This window comes from Eubalaena glacialis, chromosome 16, assembly GCF_028564815.1.
Source record: "Eubalaena glacialis isolate mEubGla1 chromosome 16, mEubGla1.1.hap2.+ XY, whole genome shotgun sequence".
Lineage (NCBI taxonomy): Eukaryota > Metazoa > Chordata > Mammalia > Artiodactyla > Balaenidae > Eubalaena > Eubalaena glacialis.
The window spans coordinates 86,141,932-86,167,790 of record NC_083731.1 but is presented as its reverse complement, the minus strand read 5'-3'; the positions used below and the strand labels follow the sequence as shown (position 1 = coordinate 86,167,790).

The following is a 25,859-nucleotide window of genomic DNA, read 5'->3' as shown; positions in this document are numbered from 1 at the left end:
GTGCGTCTGCCAAGAGCAAGAAGGCTGGAAGGGGGCGGGGCCACCTCGAAAGAGCCTTGTAGGGCAGCGTTTGGGGTCTGACCTAAGTCCAGAGAGAACCAGTGGAAGGTCTGGCTGGGATAGGAGTGAAAGCAGGATGGAGGGGAGGGGGGGAGAGGGGAGGAACCATCTCTACCCGCGGGTGTTGAAGTGTAAACACAAGGAAACATGGCTGTTTGCTGAAGGCTCCTCACGAGATTGGAAGAGGGAAGACCACCAGCTCAGAAGTCCTTGGCTCCCAGCCCGCTGGCTATGTCACAAGATCTCAAGGACGTTTGCTACCTTTGCAGGTACGTGTCTTCCCACTGAGGGGCGTTTGCCTGTTCTGGGCTTTGATTGGATGCACGGTGTGGCCGTGAAGCCATAGGATGCAGGCTGGGAGGCGTGCTCACAGTGGGCTGTCATTTAACTGGACGACTCCGCGCACGCTGCGTCTCCCACTTGTTATCAAGGAGATCTATGAAGGCTCTTATTTTCCATTTCCAGGTTTTCTGTAATCTTCAGAGGTGAATAAAGAAGATGTGGGAAGGGGTTTCCCTGGTGGCGCAGTGGTTGAGAATCTGCCTGCCAATGCAGGGGACACGGGTTCGAGCCCTGGTCTGGGAAGATCCCACATGCCGCGGAGCAACTGGGGCCGTGAGCCACAACTACTGAGCCTGCGCGTCTGGAGCCTGTGCTCCGCAACAAGAGAGGCCGCGATAGTGAGAGGCCCGCGCACCGCGATGAAGAGTGACCCCCGCTTGCCGCAACTAGAGAAAGCCCTCGCACAGAAACGAAGACCCCACACAGCCATAAATAAATAAATTAAAAAAATAAAATTAAAAAAAAAAAAAAAAGATGTGGGGAATACAAACACTGATTAGCGCCAAAGAACAAAGACAAAATCCTCTCCAAAACGAGTTCGCCACACCAGCTCTTGGATCCTGGAGGGTTAGGGACCTCAGTTTCTCCAGCTGCACAGTGGCGGTCCCTGCCTCCTTAGGACTGTTGTAAGGACTCACTGGAGAGAAACCGCCTGGAGCGCGGGCCCTGCAGGAGGTGTTCAGTCTGTAGGAACTGAACTTGACAACGATGGTGAAACAGACCCTAACGCCTGCCAACGAGGATTCGGAGGTGGGAGCTCCAGACAGAAAAGCAGTAAGGACAGTGCGTCTCTCCCTTCTGTCGCTTAAAAAAAGAACAAAACCAAAAATAAACCCGAATAAAACCAAAAAATTTCCATTCAGGGCCTGCTCTGTGCAAAATTTCAAAATAGGCAAAATTTATTTTTGTCTTTCACTACCCTGAATTAAAAAAAAAAAAACCCATAACATAAAATTTCCCTGCTTAACCATTTTAAAGTGAATAGTTCCGTAGTGTTAAGCATATTCACATTGTTGTGAAACCAATCTCCAGAACTTTTTCCATCTTGCAAAACTGAAACTCCATACCCATGGGACGCTGACCCCCCATCCCCCCTCCCCCAGCCCCTGGCAACCACCATCCTACTTTCTGTCTCTATGAATTTGATTGCTCTCGGTATCTCATATAAGCGGCCTCATGCAGTATTTGTCTTTTTGTGACTGGCTTATTTCACTTAGCATGATGTCCTCAAGGTTTATCCATGATGTAGCGTATGCCAGGATTTCCTTCCTTTTAAAGGCTGAAAAATATTCCACTGTATGGGGGGGACCACATTTTGTTTATCTATTCATCCCCCAAAGGAAACTTGGGTTCCTTCCACCTTTTGGCTGCTGTGAACATCGTTATACAAATAACTCTCTTTCTCTCTCTTTCTCTCCTCTCCCTCCCTCCCTCTCCTTCTTTCTGATTTGTAATCCAAGTTTCTGGTGATTTCACCCTTTACTCAACATTCTGTCATCAGGAAAGGAGATCTGAGAAATCATTAACACCTTGGGGCAAATGTGATTAACGTGTTATCTCTAAATGAGAGTGAATTTTAAAAAGAGAACCTATGGGGAAGGCACATAAGGAAATGAATATCAAACTGTTGGGTTTCAGGCTGAGGCCTCTGGACGGGGGCTGTGTGGGCCTGTGGACTCCCTGGAACATCTCAGAGCGGACTACGGGTTCTCCACCCATGAATACACAGCTCTGTTCCCATCAGACCGGAACTTCCTTGTCTTATGTGCCAATTCCAAACTGAGCCCATCTGAAGCATCAAACTCACAGAGGAAATCTAAAAATTAAGCCTCCACTCCTCTTAATCATTTCATTTTATACCAGGAGGGAAAATCCTTATCAGATACTCATTCTACTCAAATCATGGCTCAAGTCAAAGCCCGGAACCCTCCTTCACGCCGAGCCTTGGCCTCGCTCTGGCTTCTCAGGAGCCGGACCTCCTGCGTGTTTCTAATCCACCCACCGTGGGTTTACTAATCTTCTCTTATCTTTTCCTCCTGATGGGCTCCTGCTCTGCTCTCCACACCTGTCAATTCACCCCCCTCCCATCATTAAGCACCACCATCGTGTCGTTGCCAGAAACGCAAACCCTCCTACAGCCCAGGACGTGCAAGTGAGGAGATATGTTTCTTCCTACAGACTTCGCACTCTGTGTTCTCAGGAAATGTTAATAAGCTGCAGGAATTCATGGCTGTTCAATGAAATCTCGCTCTTCTTTCTTCAATGGTAGCCTGTCAACTTCAATCAGCTGTGTGCTTCCTTTTGTGATGCCTCTCACATCCCTCCCCCGCTATCCGCGCCACACAATCTGGGGGTGTGGGCTTGCCGGGAAGACAACGGTAGATGTCAAATCAACTCTGGAGGCAAATGCAGAGTTTGGAAGCATAGCCAGGGCTAATTACCGAGTGGTGGGGTGACCGACCGAGAGTCAGGTGAAGGCGGCAGAGGATTAGGGTGGGTGCCAGGTTCAGGAACAAACGCAGAAAAGAGAGCAGGAACCAGAGACCCAAGGAGGAACTTGATCCTGGCAATAGCTTTCTGCTGACTGCCTTTAAAAAAAAATGAGTCGACCACTCAGCTGTGTTTTGGGGATATATGCTTTCTTTAAGACTCCCCATTCCCAATTAAAACCCTCATGGTATTTAAAAAATATCTTTCTTAGACCAGTTACACTAGAGTCTCTGAAGATGGGCAAACCAGGAACTTGCCAGGGGATGTCAGAGAAGCCAGAATTAAGCACTGCTTGATCCTCTGCCCCTGCATCCGTCCTCCACGCTGCTTCCAGATGCACCTTTGTAGTGATGCTTTAGAACCTCCTATGACTCTCCGCTGACTTCTGAGTTGGCCGGGTCCCTGCTCTTTGAGACTCTGGACATCCTGGCCGAGCCCACCTCCACCCTGGCGCCAGTGGCCTGCCTGCCTTCCTCTCACTGCCCATCTTGCTGTTTTTCCCGCAGTGTCCTTGGACGCGATGGGGGGAGCCTGCTTGACTCCTGCCGTGTGGAGGCCCTGGGCGGGACAGGCCCAGGTAAGGTACAGGTGCGGGAAGGACAGCCCATCTGGCAGGCAGAACGTGGTGTCTGAAGCCATGCGAGCAAACACACTGAAACCCAGAGCAAGGGTTGGAGGGGTCCCGTGGTGGGGGGGTGTGTGGAAATGTTCAGGTTCCAATAGACAGGAAGTCCACAGATCAGAGCCAGCTCCAGCCAGGGATCTGTGGTCCTACAGCCCTAGAGGGACTACTTGTCAAGCCTAGTTGGGCAATGAGAACAAGGTAGAATGTCGTGCCTCTCTGTGCCTTGTTTTTCTGATAAGAAAAATGGGATAAGATTATTTTATGGATAACCTCAGAGGAATATTTTGAGGATTAAATGGATCATATTATGTAACAAGTACTTCAAATGGTGTCTGGTATACAATAAGTATGCAATCAATGTTAGCTCCTAGGGAAAGAAGGCAGGCAGGGCTGGATTGAGGACCCACCTGGCCCTCTAACACCCTTCAGGTTCCTCCTTTTTATATCTCCGAAGTCCCACCTAGCCTTGTTTTTTTTTTTTTTTTTAATAGCAATTTATTTTATTTCATTTTTGGCCGCTCCACTTGGCATGCAGGATCTTAGTTCCCTGACCAGGGATTGAACACTCACCCCCTGCAGTGGAAGCACGGAGTCCTAACCACTGGACCGCCAGGGAAGTCCCCCATCTAGCCTTTCAACTCCATCTCAAACGCCACATCCTTTACTCAAGATTTCCTCTTCCGAGCCTCCGACCAGGAGTGGCCGAACCTTCCCCTGCATCCGTCTGTCACTCTACACTAGGTACTCTGAATGTGCCTGCCTTTTGCCAGTCAGTTGGGCACTTGTTTTATTCCTTTTTGGAAGCATATGCCGGGAAACTGTGCCATGCCTGCCAGGCTGTAGTACACATGAATTGTCTGAGTTGAATCGCACATTTATTTATTTATTTATTTATTTATTTATTTATTTATTTATTTATGGCTGTGTTGGGTCTTCGTTTCTGTGCAAGGGCTTTCTCTAGTTGCGGCGAGTGGGGACCACTCTTCATCGCAGTGCGCGGGCCTCTCACTATCGCGGCCTCGCTTGTTGCGGAGCACAAGCTCCAGACGCGCAGGCTCAGTAGCTGTGGCTCACGGGCCTAGTTGCTCCGCGGCATGTGGGATCTTCCCAGACCAGGGCCCGAACCCGTGTCCCCTGCATTGGCAGGCAGACTCTCAACCACTGTGCCACCAGGGAAGCCCGAATCGCACGTTTTGAAGACAACCAATTGGCCCTACAAAAATGCTACCTGAAATCTCCCAGCTGGGCACCTGTGAAACGCTGAGGTTTACTGCTTTGAGGCAACTCTCCTTCACTTGTTGCTTCACACCTGTAAGGAAGATTAATTGCACATTCAAAATATCATCACTGGTCACATGTAAAGCCTAGCTGTTTCAAAGAGTTCCACCATTAAGATCTTCGCTATCCGCAAGGTCGGTTGCAGATAAGATTGCAGGTTGACTGAGTAAACCAGTATCGCCACAAACTTGCAAATGTTTGGAATGGCATGTTGGTGCCGAGCAGTGATGGCCTGTCATTCTCGGCCCATGTTAGCGCGAGGAAGTGGGCTGTTTAGGTGGGGCTGCGCTGTCAGCTGCGTTATATTTGGAGAAGAAAAATGCTAGATTTGCTAGAGTTGTGTTTGACACTTACCTCCTGCACGTCTCGGCAAATAAACTATAAATTGTTTGTTGTTCTCCATCTAGACCATACTTCCTGCTCAAATGTTTTTGTGTCCCATTTGCCGGGGAGTTGCAGGATCTTAATTGTAGGACGGCATCAAAACCTGCCAGTGAGTTGGTGGGAATGTAAATGGGTGCAGCCACTATGGGGAACAGTATGGAGGTTCCTCAAAAAATTAGAGCTACCATATGACCCAGCAATCCCACTCCTGGGCATATACCCAGACAAAACTATAATTTGAAAAGATACATGCACGCCTATGTTCATAGCAGCACTATTCACAACAGCCAAGACATGGAAGCAATCTAAATGTCCATCAACAGATGAGTGGATAAAGAAGATGTGGTACATATATACAAAGGAATACTACTCAGCCATAAAAAGAATGAAATCATGCCATTTGCAGCAATATGGATGGATCTAGAGATTATCATACTAAGTGAAGTACGTCAGAAAGAGAAAGACAAATACCATATGGCATCACTTGTATGTGGAATCTAAAATATGACGCAAATGAACTTATCTATGAAACAGAAGCAGACTCACAGACATAGAGAACAGACCTGTGGTTGCCATGGGGGAGGGTGGGGAGGGGAGGGATGGAGTGGGAGTTTGGCGTTAGTGGATGCAAACTATTATATATAGAATGGATAAACAACAAGGTCCTACTATCATAGCACAGGGAACTACATTCAATATCCTGTGATAAACCATATTGGAAAAGAATATGAAAAAGAATGTATGACTGAATCACTTTGCTGCACAGCGAAAACTAACACAACATTGTAAATCAACCGTACTTTAATAAAACAAACTTCAAAAAAACCCCAAAACAAAACCTGCCAGTGAGAAGTGGTCGGCGAGGTGGGCACCTCTTTGCCCAAGGCTGTGTGTTAACCACACACACTGACGTGAGCATGAGGGTTCGAGGCCACACAACAAGCAGGTTTCGTCTGGGTTAACTGGCCCTCCGCACCACCTCCTGCCCAAAGCCCACTGAAAACTGACCAGCAAGGGCCGTTGTTGCCCTGGGCATAGAATAGGTGCTCAACAAACGCTTATAGATTGGTTGCCTTGCGACATTTATTGAATGTGGAGGGTACAGAAACAGTGTCTATGCACGAGGAGCCTATGGGTTTAACAGGACAAATAATTTCTGAGTTGGGCTAGAAGGTGTGAGCCTGTAAAGCAAGTAAAGAAAATGAAGACGTGAAGGAAGGTAGCACAGGGCTTTGGGATGTCACGGCCCGTGGATTCCTGTGTTGAAGCCTGAGCCCCACTTCTCTGAGTCACGTCTGGGCAGCAGGACGCTGGGGTGATGTGGAAGTAGTGGGAAGGTGTCTGCCCTGGCTTTGACCCAGGGTCTTTGTTTTTCTGGAAGCATTCCTGCCTTTCCCCTGGGCTCTTGGGACTCCTCTGCGTGTGTGGGAGGGATTAAAGCATGGACGGATGGATGGATGGATGGATGGGTGGATGGATGGCTGTCTGCTTAGTTTGAAAACAAACATGGGAAACTATGTAGGTCAAATGGGCAAAGTTATTGGGAATGAAGATGGATCATTTATTGATTCAGAAAGCCTTTAGCTTTCAGTTATAATTGAAGAAATACAATAGGGATCATTCAAAGAGATGATGACTTCATTTTGAATCATATGAAGAGAGCTATCGCTATTGCCTGGGGGGGCTGAGATGGGGAGAGGAACAGATTCATGCTGTTTTAAATTTCAGATCTAAGGACCCAAGTCTAGGGCAAGGAAGAGAGACAGTGTGTGGACTTGAGGTGAGAAGCCAGGGCAGCACTAAACAAACAGAGCTGCCAGGTCCCAGAGACTTGATGGTTTCAAGTCCTCAGTCCTGGTGTCTGGAGCCATGTTTTATGGCACCTGCCTGAAGCTTCTCTCTCTTCCAAAAAAAAAAAAAAAACAAACTGGAATTACAGAAAGATCGTGGGGGGCACTGTTGGTTTCCCCAGCCTGGCTGAGCCTGACCTCTTCTCCTGGTTTCCACTGGCAAGCGAGTGGGAAGTGTCTTTTACAGGGCTATTTTACTGCAATAATCTATAAGTCATTAACTGTATCAATCTCTAAGATCCCAGCAATTGTTATCAACTTAAAGGCCGGTTCCACAACAAATCCTCAAAAAACAATGATTCCAGATCTGGGGCTGGGGACTTGCACTGCCCAATCCTCCAGTTCTGATTTGTTCCCTGGGGCTGGGATGAATCCCTCACCCCCATCACATCCTTCTTAAGAGAATCTGTCATTGGAGGGTCTTACAAGCAGGCATGTGATAGATCTTTCGTATGTATTAGGGCAGATACAAGATTAGTTGGGGACTTCCCTGATGGTCCAGTGGTTAACTCTCCGTGCTTCCAACGTCAGGGGTGCGGGTTCGATCCCTGGTTCGGGGACTAAGATCCCACATGCCGTGGGGCGTGGCTAAAAAAATGATTATAAAAAAAATTTAACAGTTTAAAAATATATATATAGTATAAGTTGAAGCCAATGTTTTCCAGTTAGACTTTATTAATGATGTTGTTATGTGCTAAATTGTGTCTCCCCCAGTTTCATGTGTTGAAGTTCCAAACCTCAGTACCTCAAAATGTGTCTATACTGGGAGAGGTGGTCTCTAAAGAGGCCATTAAGTCAAATGAGCCCATTAGGGTGGGACCCTAACCCAATATGACCCGTGTCCTTATAAGAAGAGGATGAGACACCAGGGGGCATGTCCACAGAGGGAAGAATAGTGTGAGGACACAGGGAGAGAGGCTTCGGGAGAAACCAACCCTGCTGACACCTTGATCTTGGACTTCCAGACTCCTCAACCGTGAGAAAAGACATTTCTGTTGTTTAAGCCCCCCAGCCTGCAAGGACTTGGTTAAGGCAGCCCTAGCAAACTAACACAGAGGCTAAATCACTTCTGGGCTTGTTTATAGCTAAGCATTAAACAGCCACAATTTCACAGTACTTATTTTGGGGGGAGCAGATTACAACGTGTTTCAGACACAGTCTCGTGAGAAACAGATACTACCCAAGGGTGTCGCTGAAGATTTTAATGACGGGATGATCTACAGAGGGGTGGGCGAGGCTGAGGGGGCTGAGGATGCTGGTGCCACCCCGAGACTAGCAGCGGTGGGGACCTGAGGGGAGCCCCGAGCGCTGTGGCTGAAGAAGAGGCGGTGCTGGCAGGAACAGCGGCCTCCCAGTGACAGGGTTGGTGGTGTGAGTGAGCTGCCCCCCTCTCCTCCTGCCCCTTCACATGTGCCCACGGCTCCACGGCCTGGACTGTGTGAGGGGCACACCCCTGTGAGAGCAGGACCAACCATGCAGAAGGCCAGCGAGACCCAGGGCATTGCTGAGACCTCCACCACCTCTGAGATCTCTCAGGGACTTCCCTGGTGGTCCAGTGGGTGAGACTCCGCGCTTCCACTGCCGTGGGCCCAGGTTCGATCCCTGGTCAGGGAACTAAAATCCCACATGCCACGAGGTGAAAAAGCAAACACAAACAAACTAAATAAATAAAATCTCTCTACTGGTTTTCTTTCATTCTCTTCTATTTTAGTAGAGAAGTTGGAGTTTCTTCAGTACTTTAGCTCCATACCTCAATGCTATGTTAGAGCACATTATGGCTTTGAAAGATGTGGTTTTCATCGTCTGTTTTGATATATATTTTTAAATTTTTTGATTATTTATTTATTAGTTTTTGGCTGCATGGCAGGTGGGATCTAGTTCCCCGACCAGGGATCCAACCCGAGTCCACAGCATTGGAAGCATGGAGTCTTAACCACTGGACCACCAGGGAGGTCCCCTTTTTTGATATATTTTTTTAAACTTTTTATTTTATTTTTTATAAATTAAAAAAATTTTTATTTATTTTTTTACTTTTGGCTGCGTTGGGTCTTCATTGCTGCGCACAGTCTTTCTCTAGTTGCAGTGAGCGGGGGCCACTCCTCACAGAGGTGCACGGGTTTCTCATTGCAGTGGCCTCTCCTGTTGCGGAGCACGGGTTCCAGGCGTGCGGGCTTCAGTAGTCGTGGCACGAGGTCTCAGTAGTTGTGGCTCACGGGCTCTAGAGTGCAGGCTCAGTAGTTGTGGCACACGGGCTTAGTTGCTCTGCAGCATGTGGGATCTTCCCGGACCAGGGCTCGAACCCGTGTCCCCTGCATTGGCAGGCAGATTCTTAACCAGTGCACCACCAGAGAAGCCCCCCATTTTGATACTTTTAATATTCCTTCTCGTTCTCTAATTTTTGGAATACTTAGATTTATTTTCTTTAGAATTGTTTTCACTTTTAATTCTATTACTTTTCAGTGTTGTTTTTACTTATGAATTGTTAGTCTCTGCAATGTCTTCTTCGAGCTTTATATTTTTACTGATTGCAGTAATTTTTATCCTTTATATCCTTGTTCTTAACCTTTTATCCTTTCTACTTTTGTAGAAAGGATAACTTTTAACTTTTCTAGATTGTTATCTCTTTTAGCCTAAATTGTATTTATCCTGTTTCTTTATTTAAACATTTTTGACTTTCAATCTTGATGTGGTTTTATAATTTCTTATTTAAAATGTTTAATTGATGTTTTAAAATACCATGAATTAATCTTAACTTGTTAGATTTATTTTCTTCTTGAACGACTACCTTCCCCCTCTTATCCTTTTCTTTCTTTTCTCTGATATTTTACTTACTTTGTGATTTCATTTTAGGAATCATACATTGTTTAGGGTTTTATTTTGGGGATCACAAGGACCAGGTAGGAAACACAAATATGTGACTTGGGCCAGATGTAAGGCAGGTGGAACAGGCACCCAAGGGTGGCATGTCCTGCCCGGAAGATCCAAATGAAGAAAGGGCCACTGGAGCAAATATTTAGGGTAAAAAGCAGGTGTGAGTAGTGCTAATTTCTCATCAGGATTGTAGTTTGTTTTTCCTATGTTTTATATAGAAAAGATATTTCTATATTTTAAAATCTTACAAATATATTGCTTTTGTAATAACAGGAGAAGAGTTAAAAGAAAAGTAAAAGACAACAGTAACGAAAAACACGATGCCACCCAGATAGCCTCTGCTGGCTGTACGTGGTCATCAGACTCTGGAGTGCGACCTTGGTTTATTCTCATGATGGCAGGAAAGGAGCCCACAAGGCAAAGGGGGGAGCCAGAGGCCTGGCTCCTGACTTCAGCCACCCTCTCATTTAACAGATATTGTGAGTCATGTTTTCTTCTTTATGTTGGCAGCTAGGAAGCTCAGAACCAAATAGGTGGTCCACCTTCAACTACTCTCTGTGATTTCAGTCTTATCTCACAAATGTCCAGCCCTCACATGTTTGTTCTTTGATTTCCTCATTAGTTTTTAATCCTGTTTTGTGGAATATATGTTATGAGACACCTTAAACCTTCTTTGTCATATTATAATGTGTAAGTAAATTAATTGACTACATGAACATGACCTGCCTCAGTTTACCTCCTTGGTCTCATTTCTGTATAATCTTTCCACACCTCTCTGCTATGCTTACACACACACACACACACACACACACACCACGTACATCAGTTTCCTGGGCCTGTCCAGAATTAACAGTGATATTTACCTGAATTCACCGTACATCCTCATGCCTTTGCTTTTGGTACAACTTTTGCCTACAGGTGGCTCTTTGCTCAAACTTACTGATTCCTACTCATCCTTAGGGGTTTGAATCTCCTCTTCAAGAAGCCTTCTTCAATCAGTTTCCCTCTTTCAGCCTTTCTGCTTAAGATGCTTCTCATAGAACCTTCTAGAAGTGTGTGCATCCTAACTGCAACAGTCTGCTTACTTCTCTTGATCTTCTCCGCTAAACTGTGAGTTCCTTGGCAACTGAGACTTTTAATTTTTTGAACATTTCCATTAAGTGCAAGTAAAGTGCTCCCCGGACTCTTGCCGACATTGAAATGAGTGACAAAACATCAAACAGAAACCAGCGAGGGCACCTGAAGAGAACGGACCTTTGTTTGGGTGAATTAATATAGTCTGTGTAGATTTGGCATACTCATTTAATCTTGCATCAGTGTCAATCAATGACGTTATCTAAAATTGCTCAATTTCCCCTGGAGAGCAAGGTTTCACTCTATTAATAGCTATAATAATAGATCACTCGATTCCTCCAGCTCCGTTTTTCTTTCTCAAGATTGCTTTGGCTATTTGGGGTCTTTTGTGTTTCCATACAAATTGTGAAATTTTTTGTTCTAGTTCTATGAAAAATGCCATTGGTAGTTTGATAGGGATTGCATTGCATCTGTAGATTGCTTTGGGTAGTATAGTCATTTTCACAATGTTGATTCTTCCAATCCAAGAACATGGTATATCTCTCCATCTGTCTGTATCATCTTTAATTTCTTTCATCAGTGTCCTATAGTTTTCTGCACACAGGTCTTTTGTCTCCGCAAAAGGGGATATGGGGATATTTGTATACATATAGCTGATTCACTTTGTTATATAGCAGAAACTAACACAACATTGTAAAGCAATTATACTCCAATAAAGATGTTAAAAAAAATGATAGATCACTTGGTTTGATACACATTGACCTCATATTCAGTTTTGCAGAGAGACGGTTCAGGTTTTCAGATTCTAATAAATCAATCTCTGCACCTATGTATACATATTAATTGAAGTATAGTTGATTTACAATGTTGTGTTAGTTTCAGGTGTACAGCAAAAGTGATTCATTTGTATATATATTATTTTTCATATTCTTTTCCATTACAAGTTATTACAAGATTTTGAACACAGTTCCCTGTGGACCTCATTGTTTATTTATGGACCAATATATTTTTTTTAAATTGTCTTTCTCATTTTACTCCAGCAGAAAGGAATTACTGAGTAAACGGTACAGATAGATTTTATTTTTTATTTATTTTTTATTATTTTGGCTGCACAGCATGAGGGATCTTAGTTCCCCAACCAGGGATTGCACCTGTGCCCCCTGCAGCGGAAGCACAGAGTCTTAATCACTGGACCGCCGGGGGCGTCCCTGCACCAATGCATTTTGTTTTTTGTTTTTTTGGCTGCGTTGGGTCTTCGTTGCTGCGTGCAGGCTTTCTCTAGTTGCAGCGAGCGGGGGCTACTCATACTTGCGGTGCATGGGCTTCTCATTGCAGTGGCTTCTCTTGTTGCGGAGCACAGGCTCTAGGCGCACGGGCTTCAGTAGTTGTGGCACACGGGCTCAGTAGTTGTGGCTCACGGGCTCTAGAGTGCAGGTTCAGCGGTTGTGGCTCACGGGCTTAGTTGCCCCGCGGCATGGGGGATCTTCCTGGACCAGGGATCGAACCCATGTCTCCTGCATTGGCAGGCAGATTTTTAACCACTGCGCCAGCAGGGACGTCCCACCAATGTATTTTTGACTGTAGATTTCTACCTTTTCATTTATACAGGACCCAATGAATTTCCTTAGCATTCACCGTAAAACTCCAGGTGTGTCCCTTCAAACCTGCCGTTTCTCCAATCTCCTCTGTCTGTAGTAACATACTCCTGGTCCTTTCCAGAAACTTAAAACCTTGACATAATCTCTGACATTCTAACCTCCTCTCCTCTTCCTTCCAGTCAGGACCAAATCCTGGGGGCTGGACCCCTGTCCCATGCCCCACACCCACGTTTTCTCTTTGCTCTCTCTGCTGCTTTCCCAGTTTGGACCCTCGATACCTGTCACTAACTGTGAGAACTTAATAACTCACCTCCTCACCTTGGGACCTTCCTCTCCAACCCACCTCCCGTCCGGGCAGGACAGGAGCCCTACCAAAGCACAGGTGCTCATCCTTTCAACTCTTCCCCGCAGCGCTGGGCCAGTTTGCTCGCTCACACACGTGGTTGGATGGATAAGCTGCCTCTGTTGGGTCCTCGCCATCTATGCAATAATGTCTGAATTTCTTAGCAAGACATTCATGACCCTACAGAGTTAAGTCCTAATCTCTTCCTCCAGCTTCTCCACCACTTTCTCCCATTTCTCCCCAACCCTTCCATTTCCCACACCGGGGCGTCCTTCTCCAACATGTCGGCTTGTCAAAATGACATCTACCCTTGAAGGTTCAACTTGAAGGTTATCTCTTCCATGCTTCCACTCGGATAGATCTATTTCCCCCCTTCATGATGTTCCAGTGGAATTTAATTTATAATTGACTTCTCCCCTAGAACCTACTACCTTTCTTCCTTGACTTATTACAATGTTTGCATTTGATAACATTCCTGGGTTTCCCCTTCCGAGCTGGAGGGATGCTCCTTGGTGGCAGGAAGAAACATGATACTTGGCTTGTCACCCTCCAGAACACCTTGCAACCTGTCTCCTTTTAGAAAAGTTTGTTGAATATAATTAGCGCTTTGTAGTAAGTAAGAACACTTGATTATCGCTTATGGGTAGTGAGGGCTAGTGGACCTGACATGGGGAATCACAAAGAGGAGTAAAACAGCCCTTTCCACCCAAAATGACCAGACTGGGAGCTTAGGCAATTAGGAAATACTCTGGGATTTATTAAAATAAAAATCCTCTATGACCCCAGGCAAGTTACTTAACTTCCTTGAGACTTAGATGCCTCATCTATCAAATATCTTATCTTCAAGGGCCTTTCTAAGAAAAAATAAAATTAAAAAAACACCCAAATCTGTTAAGCTCTTTAATTTTTATAGGAAAAGCCATTGCATAATAACCCACATATAAATGGGTTTGGAATGGTTAACTAGCAAAACTCCCAGGCCCCAGTGGTCAAGGGGAACGTCTGACAACGAAGGCACATTCCTCAGGTAGCACCCACCTGGGAGCCGTTTTCTTCCGTCAGAGCCCTGGTGGCTCATCTAACTCGACCTCACCACGCACGAGACGAAAGCCACCCCAGCAGCTGTAGTGGGTCACGCTGCAGTCTGCAGTGCAAGAGAGAGCTGTATACTTGTTTCAGGAGCAAATTAGGAACAGTAATAACCCAAGCAGTAAAATGAAGACTCTATAGTTTAATAACTGAATTCCGAGCAAGTGCTCTTCAATTTTTGTAATAATATGAAAATAATGTACACGTGGATCTAAAAGCAACATCACTCCCAGATAGGAATGAACACATTCTTTGTGGGCTCCAACGGGACCAGCACAGGGTCATTGCCCTCAGCGACATCAGTTTACAGGGTTTGATTTTTTTTTTTAATTCCTTATTGCAATACATAGGCTCATCCTATACCCAGTTTACTATTTGTTTAAATACGTCTCGTGGGCTTCCCTGGTGGCGCGGTGGTTAAGAATCTGCCTGCCAATGCAGGCGACATGGGTTCGAGCCCTGGTCCGGGAAGATCCCACATACCACGGAGCAACTAAGCCTGTGCGCCACAACTACTGAGCCTGCGCTGTAGAGCCCGCGAGCCACAACTACTGAAGCCTGTGCACCTAAAGCCCGGGCTCCGCAACAAGAGAAGCCACCGCAATGAGAAGCCCGCGCGCAGCAACGAAGACCCAACGTAGCCAAAAATAAATAAATAAATTTATTTTTAAAAAAATAATAAATAAATAAATAAATACGTCTCGTGAACTTGAGTCCACGTCATAGCTTTGGTTCAGTCATTTCCAGGTAACCCTCTGCATTGTTTGTAAAATACTGACTTAAAACAGATTTCCTTCAGGTGGAGAAGGGAATAGAGCTGAGAAATCAACAAGTTCTGTCTGGATAGGGAGAGGGCAGAGAAGAGGAATAATTAACATTCCCTGAACACTGGCGATGGTACAACCACTTTTATGCTCATTTTATCTGAGGAAACTGGGGGCTCAGAGACACTAAGTTACTGTCCTAAGTGAACAGGGGTGTGGAGTGCAGCTCCTGAGGGGTTCATTCAAGAGCTCCTCCCCCTGCCTCCCAAGGTTCTGGGGCCCAGAGTGAGTAGACAATAAATGGCGTCTAATTATGGCCCGTGCTTATCTTGCTGTAACTCATTTGGCAGCCAGGTAACTTCAGGTCCGGATGCTTTCCCCGCAGCAAGGTCAGACTGTGAGGCTGTTGGATGAGGGTCAGGAGAAGCTGACCAGTGTCATGGGGCTGGGGCAGTGTGGAGCAGGCAGGACACACAGGCCCGCTGCCAGGGTGCCCACCACCCAGACACCTTCCCTCTTCCTGTTGCTGCCATGATCAGCTTCATGGCCTTCGCAGGGGATGGAAGCTTGTTTCCCACGCGCTCACCATGGAAATTTCTAAGCCTGATGCCTTGGAGCCCTCTGTCTTTAAGTGGTATTTGGATGGCTCGGACATTAGTTATTCCTCTGCTATCATGAAATCCATTCAACAAATATTAGTTATATGCCTAGCATGCCGTAGGGGCTGGGAATTCAAGATGGATAAGAAATAGCCTCTGCCCTATAGGGACTCCCTGTTTGGTGGGGGACAGTGAAATAATTGTGGGAGGAAAGGCAGGTGGAGGGGTACAATGTGAGCGCAGAGGCAGACGTGGATAAATGCAAGAAGGCTCCGGAGAGGGTGACATTTGAGTTGCCTTGTGAAAGGTGAGCTTCCCAGGTGCAGAAGGGAAGGGCACCACAGGTATTCAGACAGCCCAGGCACATGCGGAGAATGCTAGTTCAGGATGCTTTAGGGAAACTGGCTGGAGACAGAAAATGATTTGACTTATCTTGTAGACGGTAGGAGCCTCTGAAGGTTTTTGAGCAGCAGAGAGGTGCAATCAGATCTATATGAATTTTAAAAATCACCCATAAAATAGTGTGAAGAGGAATAAAGCCAGGGTACATGTGTTAGAAATATTGTCACAGCACAGAAGGCAGTGGCAGTGACCTCAGCTTGGGTAGTGGCACTAGGAAAGGAGGGCAGGGAACAGACAAGGGACATACCAGCTGTGGTCGCAGAAGAGTGTGTACACGTGGCCATTTTCACAGCTGTCCTGGTTCATTGGAAAAATAGCTTTCCCACGAAAATATCACTGACTCTTGAGTGACCCTGGTTAAATAACGTAATTTCTCTGTGCCCTATCTGTAAAATGGGCGTAATTCCATGTACTGAATAGATGTTATGAATGTTAAATATAACAAGCACATCATACTGCGAATAATGAATTGTCAATATGTGTGAATTATTTTCACCTTCCCATAATTTTTGTCACTTGAAAATAAGGTTAATATCAATATACTGCCCTGCTCTCACGAGATAATTGGGCTAATGTTCCAATTGAAGATAAAGCTCCTCATTTTTCTGGGGTAGATTTTATTCTTGTGAGATGTGGGTATGTAGATATGTGTATTTATCTCACTCTAGTGTCAAGATAAAAATAGATACTATCCTTCAAAAGAAAGCTAAGTAAGTGAAGTGTGTTTATAAAGATTTATGTATGGAGCTAAATTAACTCTTGAGAACTGAGGTATTTATAGTCATTATTTCACTTCATTCTAAGAACAAGTACAGATGAACATGTCAAAAATGCCGACAATTATTGTGCTCTTATAATTTGATTTCTTACATATTCTAATTATGTTCTTTTAATTAGTAACCACTCTTGTTCTTTTGCTTCCCCTGAAGTGAGACTGAACTCACTTCCTAATGCAAAACAGTTTGTAATTTTTATGTAAGATGACATGCTATTAAGTAAAAAGAATGACAATTGTTTTTCCACTAAAGACTTAGTAATGATAAAAGAGAACTTAAGTAAATCACTGAGTACGTATCTCATTTATAAAGCGTCTTGAAAAAGTCACGGTGTCACCACTCTCAGATTCACCTGATTTGAAGTAAAGATGACACTAAAACTGCCTACATTTTAACTTTGGGAATTTATCCAAGATTTTGACCAGGCAAGGGTGAAGTGGAACAAAGATGGCACATTTCAAAAGGTTTAAAAAATATAGCTGTGAGGATCTCATTAGGAACATGCTTGAGAGCTTGTTCAGTTGTTATAATAACACCGGACAGCGTGCATTCAGCTCACTGGCGGGTCAGGACCGGCTGTACCACGTGCTTCACACACATCATTTCATGGAACACAAAATGACTGATCGCTTCACATCACCAGAATTCTCTTTAGCACGATGCTTTATCATCACCTCCCATGCTCCCAAATTTAATTTTCCTGCTTCAGCATGATATCAGTTCCTGGGGTTAAAGGCACTATATATCAGGTTGGACCAATATTTACAGGGGAAAAAAAAGGGAGTAATGAAGTCTTGAGAAGTTAGAGATACCTAGTCTCTGTGATCCCATTTCGTAGGCTCTGCTTGTCTCTTATTATAGAATAAGACATTTTTGTTCTTGGAGATACATGCTGAAATACTTAGGGTACAGTGTCTGGGTGTCTGCAATTCACCTTCAGTGGTTGAGTAACAAAAAAATTCTTGTGTGCAGAGAGGTAGGAGACAGAGATAGATAAAGTGGCAGCGGGAGACAGGGAGGGAGAGAGAGACTGATAAAGACTGAGGAAAAAAAGTGGCAATGTGCAGACAATTGGTGAATCTTTTACCCAGAACTAAAACTGAAAAAAAAGTGTATGTGAAGAATTTTTTAAGATTTAGCAGTAGTTGAAGGGCAATAGAATTTGTCTGTGAATGCATTCAAGGTCCATAAATAAAACAAAGGTGACTCCTCCAAAGCAAATTTTTTCTCTTTATTATGGTAACCTCAGTATGTTGACATCATTATGGTAACTATGATTCCCATTTTAAAAAAAATGATTAACAGACTTTATTTTTTAGTATAGTTTTAGATTGACAGAATAATTGGGCAGATAGTACATAGAGTTCCATATACCCACCCCCTACCCCTCTAGCCCCTCACACAGTTTCTACTATCATTAACATCTTCTTTTAGTGTGGTTACAATGAATGAACCAATATTGATGCATTTTTATTAATTAAAGTCCATAGTTTACATGAAGGTCCCATTTTGTGTTATACATTGGGTTGTACAGTCTATGGATTTTGACATATGTATAATGACGAGTCCACCACTATAATATCATACAGAGCAGTCTCACTGCCCTAAAAATCCTGTGTTCTGCCTGTACATTCCTCCCTCCTCCTAACCCCTGGCAACCACTGATCTTTTTTCTTACTGTCTCCATAGTTTTGCCTTTTCCAGAATGTCATATAGTTGGAGTCACATAGTATGTAGCCTGGCTTCTCTCATTTAGTAATATATAGTTCAGATTCCTCTATGTCTTTTCATGGCTTGATAGCTCATTACTTTTTATCATTGAATAACATCCCATTGTCTGGAGGTACCAGTTTGTTTATCCATTAACCTACTGGAGGACATCTTGGTTGCTTCCAGTGTGTGGCAATTATAAACAAACATTTGGATGCAGGTTTTCATGTGGACCTACGTTTTCAACTCATTTGGGTAAATACCAAGGAGCTCGATTGCTAGATTGTATGGTAAGACTATGCTTAGCTTTGTGGAAAACTGCCATGCTGTCTTCCAAAGCAGCTGTCCCATTCTGCATTCCCACCAGCCGTGAATGAGCATTCCAGTTGCTCCCCATCCTTGCCAGCATTTGGTATTATCAGCTTTTTGGATTTTAGCCATTCTAGAAGGTATGTTGTGGCATTTCATTGTTTTAACTTGCAATTCTCTGACATATAACGCTTATTTGACATCTGAATATTGCCATCTCTATTTTGATGAGGCATCTCTTCAGATCTCTTGCTCATTTTTACACTGGGTTGTTTTCTTACTGCGATTTGAATGGCTTAAAAAGAAAGTGGGTCATTTCATGAATAAATAAACAGGAGAGAATAGAGAATGTCATTTATTCAGCAACTGTGGCAGAAACTGCATTCCCCTTTTCCCTTAGTAACGGAACCCTCACGTTGGTGCAGACAAGGTCCCTGGCTTATATTACTTAGTATTTCAGATGCTTTGGCACTTAGGGGTATGTCACAGTGTGACACAGGTCTGGCCAATAAGAAGCAAACAGAAGGTGCTGGTTGGGGCCTCCCAGAAAGGTTGTTAGGGGGAAGATTCAGTTGGCGGGCATCTCTTTGATCTTACATCCTTTACCCATCCCCCTACCATTTTCCAGAATATGATACAATGTCCACAAGGGGAACAGCCATCTTGTGAGAGGAAGACAAAGTCACATGTCAAGGACAGCAGAGCCAACGGGGAGAAGGAGCCTGAGATACACTGACACCCTGGAGATATTGCAGATCCTCCAGGCTGTCTCCAGACTTCCTGTCATGTGGTAAGAAGCAACCCCTGTTGGTATGCACTTTACTCAAGTTTCTGTTACAGGCAACCAATTTACTCCCTGATTTGGCAACATTTTTCCAGCTAAGTATGAGGCATTAGCCCCTTAATGCAACTGCTCTGAGCAATTTTATTTAAAGGGCTGGTTCACAGAACAACTATATTTGAAGAAAATTCTCTACATTATGGACACAATACTAAGGGTAGGGTTATATTTACTACATGTTCAGCACTGCACTAGACATCACGGGGGAAGGAAACAGTAGTATAAAATAAGGACCTTACCCTTATGGAACTTACCATCTAATTAGAGATAAAACCGACTTATATGAAACAATCCTGAACACTTCAGGACAGTACAATTAAGGGCTAATAGTGGGTGTAAATTAAGTGTAGCAGCAGTTCATATAAAGTGGGGGGGCGGTCACTGAAGACAGGAGAAGCAAGGGAAATGTGATTAGCAACCCTGAAAACAGACTCTGGGTATCTTACACCTTCACATTTTTGAATTCTAAATCAATGACCTAAATATAGACCTGGAAGCTATTCCCCTGGGTAAATGAAGATAAAATGAAGGAAAGCCATTTCAACTTGAATAACAAGTCAGCTTTGAATGCAACAGAAATTTATCACCCTAGTATCAATATTACAAATACAGAGCACTGTAATAATTCACTAAAATCCTGTTTACCTTATTAATGACCAGAATATTTCATGTTGACATGATATGGAAACTAAATATATGTCACCTTAAAATAGAGCTTTAAAAACGCTTCCTTGGGAAGTAATGTAGGTTAATAGATTACACATGAAGAGGGATGCATGATTTTTCTTCTGCATTTCTGGTGCTGCAAACTTTGCTAAAATTGTTGTCAGCTGCTATGCATTTTTCCTAGCATTTAGTTGCTGTTACGAGCCGGATCAGATGTGGGTAGTTATCACATGTCTGTAAAGACAACCTGAGTTACTTTTTCTAGGACTCTTTATTGGGATTTGAACTTATTTCCTAAAAGCTTTTCAATTTAGTGACCTTATTGGTAAACCAAAAAGAATAAAGGCAAGTAAAATAAAGTAAAATAAAGATAACACTTCTGTTTGATGTTTTTAAACCCCTTTCCTTCAGGACCTAGGAGAACATAATTGGGTTTTCTTTTTTTTCTTGTCTTCCTGTCCTTCCTTTTCCTCCTCTGTTTTCTTTCCTTAAGCTTACCCCTGAGTCATCAATCAAGTCCCACTGCCAGGGGGCTTGGCTGGGTAGTTTAAGGGATACCCTGTATTTAATAGGTATTGTGGATTCTCTCACATCTGGGCGGAGGGAGACTGAAGTCGTGGGGGGGGGGGTGGCGGATAAGAAGAGAGGAATCTGCAGAGGGAATGAGAAGATTCTGCAGGCAGAGTGCTGACGGATTTGAGAAGGGCATTAAGACCAACCGAGGGCATGGCTGTAATCCTCTCAGGGTTGTGAACCCTCAACTCTGCAGCACACAGGTAGATGGACCTCTGTCTCCAAGAGCCCTCAAACCCAGGGAAGGTTAGGGTATGGGTGGAAACCCAAAGGGACTGCAGTGGAACATCGTAAGCGGAGGTGATGCACGGCCCCCAGGCTAAACTCTGCCCAAAGAGTCCCTACCTGTCCACTCCGGGAGGGACTCCAGCCAAAGCCTCAGCCCAACCCGGGGGCGGAGAACGAAGGGCGAGAGCCACCTCCTCCGCAATCCCCCGCCCCACGGCGCCGACGCGCCGCGCTCCTGCCGCGCCCCCATTGGCCGAGACGCTCGCCAATCCGGGAGCAGCGGCCGGTGAGCCGGCCCTGGTTGGTGGAGCCGGCGCTGGGCCCCCCTCTCGCTCCGGCCTGGACCCCGCCGGGAGGGGGCGTGGCCGCGGCCGTGGCCGGGCCGGAGGCGGTGTCGCTGGCGCCGCTGCGTGCGGGGCGGTGCGGGGGCGCCGGGCGGCCGCGGGGCGGCGGGACCATGGAGCTGGGAGCGCGGCGCCGGCGACGGCGGCGGAACCGCGGACCGGTGAGTACGGGTTGCGGCCGGCCGGCTCCCTGTCCCCGGCCTTGACCCCTGCGCTGCTCGGCTTCGGGCCGGCCGGCTGCCCCGCAGGCAGAGGCGGGCGCGGGCCCCACAGCCCCGCGGCCAAGTGAACTTGCTGCATCGCCGGGGTGCTGGGCGGGCGGTGGGGCCCACTGCGGCCGCGCCGCCGCCCGCGCCAGCCCTGCAGCCCGGCGCATCCTCCCCGCCGGCTCCCGCGCCGGCCCGGGCTTCCCGCCGTCGCCGCGCGGCCCGGCGCCGTTCTCGCCCGCGCCGCTCCCCGGCCCTCGGCCCCGGTGTGCGCCGCCCGGCTGCGGGACAGGCGCCCGCCATCCCGGCCGCAGGTGGCGCCCGGGCCTCGGCCCGCGCCGCACGCACGGGCCCGGGGCTGCCCCGCGTCCGGGAGCCTCGCGTTCCTCCGGGCTGCGTGCGATCTCGCCGCACCTGGCCCAGTCCCCGCGTGCCCGCCGCCCGGGTCCAGCCCTCTCCCCTCGGCTTCGCCCTCCCCGCGGCCGGTGCCCCCTCCCCTGGGGCTGCGGGCGCCCGGGGTCCCGGTCCCGGCCTTGGTAGCCGGGCTGGGCTCCGGGTGCCGGGAAGGGGTCGGCAGCCTGCGAGCGGCCCGCTGCGGGGCGCGGGGACGGGGAGCGCCGGGGCCCGCGGGCCGGGATGCGTCCTCACAGGAGGCTCTCCCGGCGGGGCCCGGCTCTCGCGCCTCCTCCGCGCCGGGGCTTCGGCGAGGGGAAAGCCTTTGCCTCTCCGTGTGTGCTGCTTAACCGGCAATGGCGATTTCTTCTTGGTTCAGCTTCTGTGCAAGGGAGAGTTCCCTGGTGGAGAGCAGAGTTCTTAATTATTAAGAAACTCAGCCGTGGGTTTAAGGATGAATGGAGCATTTCGTTTCTTAGCTGCTATTGGGCGGAATAGGAATTCTTTCTCATTTGGGGATGAATTTTAAATTCTCAGTTATTATCAGCAGTAATTATTAAGCTTTTAACAACTGACAATTAAAAAGGCCTGTTTTTGCTTTGAAGCTCTTCAAATCAAATGCATCGTGGGGCCTGAAAGATTAAGAATCGGAAAACACATTTTTTAAGGGCAGGAGCCAGCCATTAGAAATGTTTTGCATCTTAAAAAAATTAGGTTTGTCTAAAACTTAAAATGTCTGCTTCTCTATCAAAACTAGGTTCAAAGTGTTATAATTGACTTACTTCTTTATTGCCTCTAGGGCAAATTCTATTGAACGCTGGTTGCTTCTTTTTGTACGTGCTTTACCCAACTTTCCTTTTCTAGCAGTGAAACAATGCAGAGATTCTTTAAAGCTAGTTCTTTTATCTACTTGAGAGGTTAAACGAAAGAAAGCCGGGTTTGGCCTTTCCCATAGGCAGTTCTCATTGTGTGTCTGGTCTCCTTCCTAAGAGTGTCCACGTCATACTCATTTTTCTTCATTTTTAAAAGACCTCCTTAATTGATATTCATGAGAGTTGTGTCTTTTCAGATGTTTCAAGCTCACTAGGTTGGAAAGTTTGGTTGGCTTTATAAAGTTACCGTCTGACCTGTAGTCTCTGTTTTCTTAACACAGTGAAAAGAAGCTTGTTCTGGAACTATCTCCTTATAAAAATTGTTCTTGCATTTCTGGTTGCTGACATGAAGTTGCATTATAGCATTGTTTTCTCTGTTTGCCTCAGATTTATGACCTAATAGGCAATGATGTGCTACACCATTTTTACAAAATTCTGAAAATAAAGGTGGAAAAACACACTTTGCCGAGCGGTCCTGCCAACATTATAGCACCCATCTCTTCTCAGTGTGTCCTTGTAGACGCGCCTTACCCTTCCCATGGAAGCCTTCATGTGGCAAGGAACCTTCTGGTTATTGGAACGTTTTGATTGAAATAGTTGCCTGTTACAAGTATTCAACATATAGCTCGTGGGCCACTGCTAATGGTCTTTAAGAGTTCCCAGGACCTTCTCTGAAGAATATTCGAGATTGTGTTTTCCACTCACAGGCTGCTATCATTCCTTATGTTTTCTTGGGAGCGCCTCCATATGGCTGGACAGACTGCAGATGTTCGACTTCTCTTTTCAGTCCTTTTTTTTTTCTCAGGGCCTGGTTTTCCTCTTTGAGGTCAGATGTTCTCGGGAGCTGCTCTTGGCGTTGGGACCCATGCATGCCTCTTCCCAGCTGGTTCTTTTCCCAGCTGATTTCATTTTAGGCTGGTAATGCAGGAATATCGTAGACCAGCAATGCGTAAATAGCGCATGTTGTAACATACATTCACTATCACTGAAGAGGTAAGTGGAGCAGGAAGTCTGAGTTCCCCCTTCCTTCTGGTCCTGTCGCCCCCCGTCTGGTCCTGTTTCTTTCTCCAGGGGTAACCGCACTTAATGCCATGGGGTAGTCACCTTTTTTATTCAAAAGCCCTTTAGTGGAGGCCTGCGAAGTACCGGGCGCTGCTGTTTCAATGCTGGGATTGCAGAAATAAGAGACGACAGCTCTGAGGATGCTCATGGTGTGCCGAGGCGAACAGTTCCCGTGCAACGCGGCGGCTGCTGAGGCAGAGCCCGCGGTGAGGGCCGTGGAGCATCCCGCGAGTGGCTGGACCGCTTTATTCATTCAGCGAACTCCAGGGTTCACGGGGTGTTCGGGAACACAGGGGAGCAAGGCAGGTGCCTCTGTGGGCCCCGTATGAGCTCCCGGTTCGGCGGCATCTGGGACCGTGGGAGCTGTTGGTCACGGCGCAGTGTGCTCCGAACGGGCCCGCGCGGAGCTCCCAGGATGACCAGAAACGCGAGCCTGGGGACGGTTCGGAGAGACGAGGAAGGCGCCCCCAGAAGTGCCCGGGGGAAGGAGAGAGTACAGAGGCCTGTCGGGGACAGAGGCTTTGGCGCAGCTAGAGCCGAGGTTAGGGCGGCGTGGGGGGAGGGGGCCGGGGCGCCGCGTGGCAGGAGGAGGGGTGGGCCGGGCCTCCGGGGCCCTGCGAGGCCCGTTAGGAGGGGCCTGGCCTCCCCTCTGGGTGACGGAAACGGCCGGAGCCGTTTGGGGGAAAGATGCTGCCCTTGTCAAGTTCAAGGTGCCTGCGGGACGCGGCGGTCAGTGGCTGCATTGGGATCCGGATACTGGGAGGTGTCTGGACCGGAGGCACGCGTGTGGGAGTTCTCAGCGCCGGTTCCCAAACTGTTTGCCACAGTGAACTCGCGGGGAGTATGAGTTCGATGAAGGGCGCTCAGCAATGCGAACAGCTGTCAGCCCTGTGGGACCTGCCTGCTCAGAGTGGTGGACAGTTTCTACAGGAGTTTATGTCACGTTCCTTCTGATGACGTCATCTTTGCGAAGCTGGGGTTTCACTGCTTGCTGTTCTGCGTGCAGATCGGTGTGGACCAGGGAACGGGGGAGGTGCCATCCAGTCTGACCCCAAGGTGTGAGAAATTATGCTGTTTGTGCTTTATTGAAGAGAGAAGTGAAATACCCATTTTCTCTCAGTTGAAGTGTGCTGTTTTCTAATGGGTACTAAGTTGCTAGGACATAGATACTTGGTATTTGCACATATCTAATGGTTCCATTACTCAGTAAGCATTTCTCCTTGCAATCAGGGCTGAGTGAACGGGTGCAGTGAGAAGAGAAAGTTCTAGAACCTCTGCCTTTGTTAATGGAGTAGATTCAAGAAGCTTGTGCAGAGCATGCGTAAAGAAAAGGAGTGGGGAGAATGGGATCTGAAGGACTCTTGTGTTTAAAAGATAGGCTCCCACACTGAGACTGAAAGGATGGGTGTCTGGGAAGCCATGGTCCAGGAAAACCTCAGCAAAGAGGGATGACAACAGCCAGGTCGTTGTAACATAGCTGACGGCAGTGATGACACAGTGATGGGGACAGGAGTGAGATGGCTGGTTTGTTAAGAGGGTTTCCGAGTGAGCGGGGGCCACAAAGTGTGCCGGTGCTGAAGGGTGACAGAGGAGGGTGGGTGAAGGGGGACCTTTTTTTCTTTTTTAATGGAGGGATTTGTGCATATTAAAGTGCCAAGAGAGAGAGGTTGCTAGACAGAGGTTGCTAGATGGTGGTTTCAAAATTTCCATTGTTTTTAGCCCTAGGATGTCATTACTGATTTCGGCAAGAGGCATCACAGGGGAGCCTTATTGCCGTGGATTAAGGGGTGATGGTGCTAAGGGGGTGAAGCCAGTCAAGGGAGGCTGGATTTTGAAGAGGAGAGAAGGGCATTCACTAGAGAGGAACGTCTGGCGCAGGGTGGAATTTTTTAACAGTGACTTTATTTTCTCTTATTAACAACAGTCTTTTTAGGATGCTGTTTTCCTTTTAAGGCATGCTTTTCCTAGGGTGGGTGGTCCTTCTAAGGGTGGGTTTATGTGCGCACAGCCTTGTCTTTTTCCAGGTCCTGGTGTCCTCTGGGGTCACATTATCTGTGATGTTCTCTCCGTTGCTGCCCTGTCCTGGCGGTGCTTTCTCAGCCACTTACCT

The 25,859-nt window shown here is 46.7% G+C and overlaps 1 protein-coding gene across 3 annotated transcripts in view; it reads left to right on the top strand.

Annotated features, from left to right (window-relative positions):
• The first annotated feature begins 21,289 nt into the window (after positions 1-21,289).
• The window catches only part of WASF3 (WASP family member 3), a 106,432-nt gene continuing 101,862 nt past the window's right edge, over positions 21,290-25,859 (top strand). For all 3 annotated transcript variants that reach the window (XM_061170965.1, XM_061170964.1, XM_061170963.1), the window contains exon 1: positions 21,290-21,377. The gene's annotated coding sequence lies outside the window, so the exon portion shown is untranslated. The remainder of the gene's footprint in view (positions 21,378-25,859) is intronic.